The sequence below is a fragment of the Halichoerus grypus genome, chromosome 9, assembly GCF_964656455.1.
Source record: "Halichoerus grypus chromosome 9, mHalGry1.hap1.1, whole genome shotgun sequence".
Classification (NCBI taxonomy): Eukaryota; Metazoa; Chordata; class Mammalia; order Carnivora; family Phocidae; genus Halichoerus; species Halichoerus grypus.
In genome coordinates, this window is record NC_135720.1 from 132,349,078 (window position 1) to 132,358,221 (window position 9,144).

The 9,144-nt window shown below is 43.9% G+C and overlaps 1 long non-coding RNA gene across 1 annotated transcript; it reads right to left on the minus strand.

Annotated features, from left to right (window-relative positions):
* Positions 1 to 3,662: 3,662 nt before the first annotated feature.
* LOC118532514 (uncharacterized) lies at positions 3,663 to 8,894 on the minus strand. Its single transcript, XR_004915755.2, has 3 exons — positions 8,768 to 8,894; positions 4,722 to 4,854; positions 3,663 to 4,485 (listed from the first exon to the last, which is right to left on the minus strand). It is a non-coding gene; the product is annotated as an uncharacterized LOC118532514 (long non-coding RNA).
* Between the last annotated feature and the right edge of the window lie 250 nt (positions 8,895 to 9,144).

Genomic DNA, 9,144 nt, shown 5'->3' on the forward strand with positions numbered 1-9,144 from the left:
TATACAAGGAGTGTCCTCATCGTTCCTTACAGCTAAAAATAACCCATTAGGATGCACCCCCATTTCTGTTGGACAATCAGAAACTTTCTAAATGTGTGCTATTGTAAATGATGGGACAATGACTACTCGGTCATTGTGCATGTTTGTAGATCCAAAGTACAAATTTCTAGAAACAGAATTGCTGGGTCAAAGGCCATGTGCCCATGTATTTTTAATAGATACTCCTAAACTGTCTTCCATAGATTTTTTTTTTTTTTTGAGAGAGAGAGAGAGAGAGAGAGAGAGAGATTGAACACAGGCTCAAGCAGGGAGAGAAGCAAAAGGAGAGGAAGAGGGACAAGCAGACTCTGCTCAGCAGAGGCTCAACCTCGGGAGGCTCAACCCTGAGATCACGACCTAAGCCGAAATCAAGAGTGGGATGCTTAACCAACTGAGCCACCCACGTTCCCCTTCCACAGATTATTTTTAACAAAGTACATGCCTACCAACAACATATGAGATTGTTTATTCTCCTTCACCCTCTCCAATACAGTGGATTATTAAACTTTCTGGTCTTTGCCCATCTGATAGATGAAAACGGAAAATCCATTTCTTCTCTTGCCTCAGGTTACTTGAGTTTAAACTGTAACTTGATGCCCACGAACCTTTTTATTCATTCATTTAAATAGTATAAGGCATTTCCCACATACAAGGTTCTATCCCAGTCACCCTTCTTCGCCGTGTGAAGTAGAATCTCTCTCCAAAATCGTTATGTGGCTTAAGATTCCTCCAGATGGCTGGGATTTGAATAACTCCTGATTTCTTCATGGTAGAATAATAGGATAATTATTGGGGTTTTCGGAGGAGCAAATAAATAATATTCCTGTCCCAATTCTCTCCCCAACCCCCTCCCCACCCAGCTCTAAGTTGGGACCAATCAAGAGACAGTCACAGGAATCAGACAGATGGGGATGAAAATATCTGCTTTATGTCTGATAAAGCCGATTGGAGTCTAAAGCTTAGACCCAGAAACAGGTGGGTTTTCTAATATCTGCCCTGAACCAAAAAACAAACAAAAAAGCCATAATTAAACCCATACACATGATCACAGGCAGGCCTTCTCAGCAAAGGTCAGTCTTCTGTGCAGTCATGGCCCACTTATTATAGGGCCTCAGAGGAAAGTGGGTTTCCTGAGGACAGCCAAGCACACCAAGAGCCTGCAGAAGGGCGGAGCCACAAGGGCTGCTCAAGCAGACCAGCTACACACACTACATTTAGCCACAGGAGTATCATTCCCGTATATCTCCCCCCACACACATACCCCTCAGAGGCAAGGAAATTCTCACCCCTCCATGCAAATGTATGGAGAAGGGATAAGGATAGTTCTAAAGAAAATGGGATCTTTTGGGGGGTGGGAGGGAATTAAAAGTGTGAAAAGAGTGCAGAATGTATTCACTGCTTCATTCATAAAATACTGATTGAGGATTTACCCAGTACCAGGCTCTGTGTGAGGCTCTGGGACTGAGATGACAAATACTCAGATCTTGCCTTCTGTAGGACTGACATTGTACAAGAGAGATAGCCACATAAATAAGTCAGCTTATACAAACTCTAACCGAAGCATGGACAAAGGAATGGACAAGGCTTTGCTGAGGTGCCCTGAGCTGTGCTAGGAAGAATGAGTAGGCATCAGGGGTTTGGGGGTCAGGCGTGAGGGAATGCCAGATCAGAAAAAGTCGCAGTTGCAGAAGGAGAGAATGGAATCAAGTTGTGTTTGTGGCACAGAGAGTATTTCTGTGTGGATGGGGACCTGTGCAGAGGGGAAGGCAGGGCACAGGGGGTGTAAGACATGTCTGGGGAAGCACCAGGGCTGGGCTGGGAAGCCTCTGTAAGCCACACTCGGGAGCTTGTGCTTGATCCTCAGACAAGGGGGAGCCCTTCGTGCTTTTTAAGCAAAATTGACATGACCCAATTTGTTTCGGGACGATCACTCTGGCAGCAAATGAGGAAGATAGAGTGGAAAGAGAGAGAGAGACCTAAGGTGGAAGGACCAGTTAAGAGTTAACAAACTGGTGCAGAACAAAGAGGTTAAGGGTCAAGATTAGCACAAGGGTGATCAAGAAAAGTAAAGAGATTCAGCAGACATTCCCTCAGTAGAATGAGCAAGATGTGGTGATTAACTAGGCATGGGAGGTGAGTGGGAGGGAATCCAGGGCAAACAGGCGCTCTGTTTGAATGATGACGCAGGAACTGATACTGGGAACAAAAGAGGAGCAGGTTGGGGGGGAGAAGAAATTGAGTTTTGTTTTGGATCATGCTGTGTTAGAGTTGCCTGAAAGATACCTAGTAGGATGTGTCCAGCAGGTGCCGAGAAATGAAAGTCTAAGCTCAGGAGAGAAGTCGGGGCACAGACAGACATGGCAGCTATCAGTATAAGGGCTGTAAGGGAAGCTTTGGGAGTCCTTTAGGAGCGGTCAGCTGCACAAACAATGAGGCATGCGAGAGAAACAGGATGGTACAGGGGAGCAAACAGGCAATGGGTATCTGGAACAGAGAAGAGGTCAATGAGGACAGTTTCATGGGAGAGTGAGGAGGTCTGGGAGATAAGGAGGGAGGAACTCTTCAGTGAATCATGGAGGATCAAATATTTCCTCCTCCTAGATGTTCAAGGCCACACTGCCTCTTTGGAGGGGACAGTTTTCTCATCCACATCTGTCCTAATGACATTCATCTTCCAGGGCTACCTGGAAAGCTAACTGGGTGAGACAAAGAAGGATGAGGACAATGGCTCAGCTTCCCCCTGCATTCCTCTCTGGAAGAAGCTTCTCCTTGTTTGTCATAGAATGGAGGACAAGAGAGTAGAGCAGGGCCTTAGGAACACCTTCCCCACAAAATCTTGCAAAAGTTCTGCATTTACAAACATCAAAAGGAAATCTAATATCCTTCTTTATGGGTTTAAGGAAATCTAATATCCTTCTTTTCCTTCTTTATGGATTTCTCACCAATGTAGCCCACTCTGTCTAATAGTGATCCCTGCCAGGATCCTTCATGACCACACCATCTGCTCTGGTCAACAACTTGGCCAACTCTCTATGCTCACCTTTCTCTAGCCATCAGATCTTGGCACAAGCTAGTCCATGTGCCTGGAACATCCCATTCTTCCTATAAAATTTCTCTTCATTTCTCTTAATTTCTTCAAAGTCATGCTTGAGTCTTACCCCGTTCATTTTCTGAGCCTGTGCGTCAACTGAGATACACACCTACTACCCTTTGCCTGCAGACTTGGTCTATGTTAACATTTTTTTTCTACAGAAATCATGTCATTTGTCATAATTATTTAGGGGAATAAGCAGACTTTTCTAGATAACCAGAGCTCTGCCTCTAAGCATCAATATTTTATTTGTTTCTTTGAATGGACCAATATTTATTGAGCACTGACTTGCTATGTGCCAAACACTGTGCTACACGATGGAGATTTTAAACAAAGGAAAGTAAACACAGAGAAAGTATTCATTACATAGGCCAAGAAACAAGCCTGCGCCTCCTTTAGGGGATGAAAAATTTACATCTTAATTGCTCCCACTGCCTTCTTTGATAGATCTTACTAAAGCAGATTATTCTCTTCCCCACCTTCTTAAACAGAGAGGAATGAACAACATCTGAGACATTTGTGTTGACTTGGGTTCATCAACTTGAACATTTCTTTTTTTAATTAGAAAAACAATATGTTCCTTGTGAAAAGTTGCAAAAAAAATTTTTTTTAGTCACCCATGGTCATACCATCCAAAAAGCAACCACCACTAACATATTTGTGTGTCTCTCTAGGCTTTTGTCCAACCAGTTTTAGGAAGTTTACCATAATAGAGATATAATATATTGAACACAAAAGTTCATAGTTTGTTCTCTTACAAGTTCCCAGTATGGCATAGCCAGTTTTCCAGGAAGCATCCTTTGTTGAACAATGTCAACCAGGAGAGAAATCCCAAGCCATTTTCCCCCACTTCTCTGGCCCCTCCTGCCCCCATGCAGGTGAGCAGAGCTCATCCTATCCTCTGCTGTGACAGCAGAAGCTTGGAAGAGCAGAGGAGGGGTGGACACAACATGTCCAAGGCTGAGAAATCTGTAGGACCCAAGGATGAATTAAGAGAGAGTCCTCCTTCTTTCTGGAGAGAGGAATCACAAGTCTCAGGGAGTAGGGTATAGCAATAGGAGGTTCTAGACACAGAGAAAGGAAGACAGAAAAAGGAGGCATGTGGGAAGTGGAAAGAGATGTCCAGGAGAAGCAGGGGCATCCATATGGAAGACCCTCTGACTAGCAGGGGTATCCATTCTCCACCCTCACCATTGGCACAAAGTGGAGATAACCCCTCAGAGGCTACACTGTACCACCTGAGAAGGAACACCTTCGAAAGCTATCATCCAAGCAGAGAAGACCATAATATGTCCCATCTTGAAGACACACAAGTTTCCAACTTTTCCATTTCCAGAGGATCCTTGTACACAAACCTTGAAAGACAGAAAAGGGACCTTTAATATGTGTTGTGTTTGTAAGAGAGGGACATCTCCCAGGACTACCAATGACCAGGGAAGGAAAATATATCCTTGCTACCTGTTGAGGACATAGTGTCAACTTCACGCACCCCAAGGAAGTTATAGACTGCTTATAGAATGTGACGGGTAGTTGCCCCTATGCAAAATGGCCCAGAACACCCACAATTAAACATCCATTGTTCTTCCTTCACCTTCAGTGCAGTGACTCCCAACCTTGTCTTCATGTTGGAATCACCAGGAGAGCTTCCAAAACTACCGATGGCCTGTGTCCCACCTCTGGAGATTGTATAAATCCATCTTGGGGGTGGCCTGGATTTAAAATTACTAAAAAAAAAAAAAAAAAGATGCTCAGGTGATGATAATGTGTGTCAGATGTGTTTCAAAACCACTGCTTTAATGTCAGGTCCTGGAAATCACTTCTCCTCTTAGGTGGTCTATAGACTGCCTGGAGCAGCCCATCGCCCCAACTTTAATCCAGGGTTCTGGAAAAGCTTCTAGAATATATCTGAAATAGGGGGAAATGAATTTGGAACAGTGCAAATAAAATGCATGAACTGTAGAATCATAACTCTTTTTTTAAACATTGAATGTATCTGCTGGGAGACCTCAGCTTTTTTCTGGATAGCTGACCTGGCTAAAGAAGTAGCCACCAGATAAGCCAAGTTTTATGGCATCTCTATAAGTGTATGGGTTATGTGTCTATCTATGCATATGCTTATAGATATTTAGCCTAAAAGTTGATGAGTTCAAACTATAATGTCTTCCTGAGGGTTCAAGCAACTTGAGAGCAGGTATCATATTAATGCGTCATTGTGTGGCATCTTGAAGAGAAACTTTACACCCAGGAAGTTCACAGTAAATGTCCAGAGTGATCTTTAACACTAATGTTGCTGCTGATTCTCCCAGCACTGGCTAATGGACCAAGGAACAGCTCCAACTCCTAAGTGACAAGGCACTCCTTATAGAAGTGGTATCTGGGGTCTTCTTGGGGATATCAAATATGATCTCTTCCTAATTAAAATAGTCCAGATGAGTACTATTACTTGTTCTCTAGGGAGGACACTGACTAAGATAGTTAAAAGCAATGAGTTCACCTTACAGCTTCCCACACAACTGTCCTTTAAAAGTGAAAACAATTATTTTAATCACTCTTAACTGGAGGCTGCCCAGAGCTAGAATAGGTTCTCTGAGCATCCTTGAGAGACCTGGACCAGGGAGAGAGCTGGTCCTCAGAGTTCCTGGCTGAGGCAATCTGAGGACATTCCCCAGAAGACATACTCCTCACTTCTTGGTTTAAAACAATAAATTAAAAGTTTAGGAAAACAATCCTAAACATCACACTAATTGACTTCAGAGACAAAAGAGACATCTAGCCCACGATAGCTCAACTCAGCCTCCGGCAAAGGCCAGAGAGTCTATGTGGAGCATGGGTCCCATCTTGGAGGGTAAATGTGTTCTGTTGGCATCACTGCCACGAGCGCATAGGCAAACCAAAGTGTTCTTGCCCTCTGACATGTCTTTCTTGTTTACCCTTCTTTTAAAAACCTTATTTTCCTCTTATAGCAGAGCCCTTCATAGAGAAGGTCTAATGATGTATTTCATTATATCCAATCTCAGTTATGTTTTGCCTCAGTGTGCTACAGGGGATCCCCCAAAACTCTTTAAAAAGAAAGAACTTAAAATGAATATTTGACACCTTTGGGTACACTTTGATCTTAAATAAAATATCTCATTTGACACACCTGGGGAGATAGAACAATTGGGGGAGGAGGGAATGGCTTTTTTAAAAGTGAAACAAAGAACAAGGAATTGCAAGACTCCAAAAGAGTGAGAAGTGTAGTGGTGTCGTGACACAAATTGCACCTGTGGATCCGTTTCCATGGAAAGATCATTCTGAGAATAGCCTTTTTGTAGAATGAAGGAATCCTCCGACCATTTTTCCTCCTGAACCCTCTCTTCTCCTCGGTACTTCCTAACTATGGCATTAGTAACGAGTCTGACCTCTAAATGTTCTTGATTTCCATGAATCCACTCTCTCCTAGACCTCACCCTAACTTTCTAGATGCTTCTTCCCCATCCTGCTTATGGGCACATCAATCCCAAGTGCTAGGCTCTTGGGTTCTGTCCTTGGCCCTCTTCTCCTAGGCTCTCCCTAGATGACCTAAAACACTCCCATGACTTCAACTGTTATCTGTAAGGTGATGATTTCCAGAGGTAGCTCTTCTGCCAAGGTCTACATCCCATTATTTCTTGGACATGGATTGACCATCATAGAGGTCCCTCAAACTCAACATGTACAAAATGAAATGCATACTGGTTCCTAAATTCCCCTTCCATTCCTGATCTTTGCAACTGGCACCATCACCTACCCCAACACTCAAACAACAAATTGGAGTTCACCCTCAAATCCTTCTGTTCACCCCCTTTACCCAGTTCATCATTTGTCTCAGTTAGGAACTGCTCTGGGCTGCTGGATGAAAATGACGGCTATTGCAATTACTTAAGCAAGAAATGATTTATTTTTTTCTTATATAGCATGAAGTTCAGGGGTAAACCATCCAAGGCTGGTGCCCTGGGTCAGCCATATCACTGGGCCCCTAGACTCCTGGCCTTTCCTCTCTGCCATGCTCTTCACAAGGTTCCCATCCTTAAGAGTACATCATGGTTCCACACTGGCTGTCCCCAAGTTCCAGGCAGAAAGAAAGAAAGAGGGAAGAGGCAATCCAGGTATTTCATTTGGCTCATATTTTATTAGCCATAAAGAGAAAGCGTAGAACAGCTATTAGTGGGTCAAGATAGAAATCAGGGCCACCCATCCTACTTCTTAATAGCTATCAAATTATCCCCTAACATATTTGTTCATGCCCTCATCATTTCTCCTGTGGATTACTTCAATAGCCTCCTAATTAGACTCCTTGCCTACCACCTGTGCCCCTCACAGCCATGCTTTACACAGCCGCCATAACTATCTTTCCTAAATGAGAATCTGACCCTTGCTTAAAATCTTTCAGGGGTTCCCCTCTAGCCCTCAAGAAAAAGCCCACCCTGCCTTGCATGTCTTTAAGCCCTTCCCAGTCTGACTCAAAACCATTTCTGCACCTCCTCTCGCCTCTCATCCCCCAAGTTCCAGACACACGAACCACACCTTCATCCCGGGACCTCTAAGTTGTCTTACACCACCCCATCTTCACAAGCACTGTCACTCTGTCTGCAATGAAGACACTTCCATGTGTAAACAACGATTAAAGATCTGAGGAAGTACCCACACGGCAACACCACCTGTTCCTACATGAGAAACAGTCAGCAAAACACTATCTTTGTTACACGTGTATAAATACCACCCTTTTGAAACACGACAGAGCTGCCTCTTCTGTCTCCAGAAACAATCTAAAGATGCCTCTCCAGGAAGAACGACATGGGAGAGTCTCCCCGTCACTTCCTCAGTGACCTAATTAGTCCGGACTTCCACACGTCTAAGAAGAGAAGGGAAAAAACGCAACTCTCACTTCAGAGTCCACCTTGCAGCCGAGACACCCCTGTGTAGATGAAAGCAAACCAAAGAAAAAGTGAATAAGGATGAAAGAGAAAGGGAGTAATGATGAAAGAAGAACTGTACCCCCAGATACACAGAAACTCCTGCAAAATGCATCCACCAGCCTGGATTCTGACCTGAGATGCGTGGCTTGTGGGCAAGAACAGAGAGAACGGAGAAAAAGCAAGAGGACAGTTGAAGCCCTGGTGATGGTGCTTTTCCTGGTTTTCTCAAAAACTAAACTGCTTCCTACAAGTGCCGGGGGGAAAAATCATGGTCAGAAGTTACCATGGGGAAGGCAAGGGTAAAGGTAATAAAAGGTGACATGTGACAGTGTGTGTGTGTGTGTGTGTGTGTGTGTGTGTGAGAGAGAGAGAGAGAGATGCCCTTGGCACAGCACCCCTGGCTATTTGGAGACCCCTGTGGAAAATGGGACCCCGAGTCTCTTTTGTCATGTGTCAACTGTCTCCTTCCTGGGAGCCTTCTGTGGACCTTGCTCATGTTAGTTCAATGTCGTCCCCTTTACTGTAAATAAATGTTGCCAGTGGGGAGCTGGCCTATCACCCCAATAGTACTAACACTTGGCTGCTTTTTCCACCACACACATCACCAGGAATGAGATTGGTAAATGAGTCGAGTGTTCTGGAGAAAGAAATATAATGATCACGAGGCTGTCCAATGACAGAAACTGCTAAGGACACATACCTGCTCTCTGTCGATTTATGTTACTGTAGCTCTGTGGGAAGATTCTTAGAAGTGGTAGTGAGAAAAAAAGAAACTGGGGATCTTCGTGTTTCAGTGACATTTCTTCTTGGCCAGTTACTGCTTCTTCACTCTGTACTCTTTAAAAGAAAAAAGAAATCATGTCTTTTAGGCACAAATGATTAAAGAGAAATAGAAGAGAGGACAAGAAAGTTCCAAAATGCTCGTCTACTGAAACCCAAAGCAATTTTTCTGAGAGGGGTTGGATAGATTATGTAAAGAAAATGAGTGTTGGGAGAAAGGAAGATTGAGTCACCATGTAGGGGAAAAAGCACCACCCAGCCTAAGCTTCCCCTCTGTAGGCATGCATCGTAGTCATG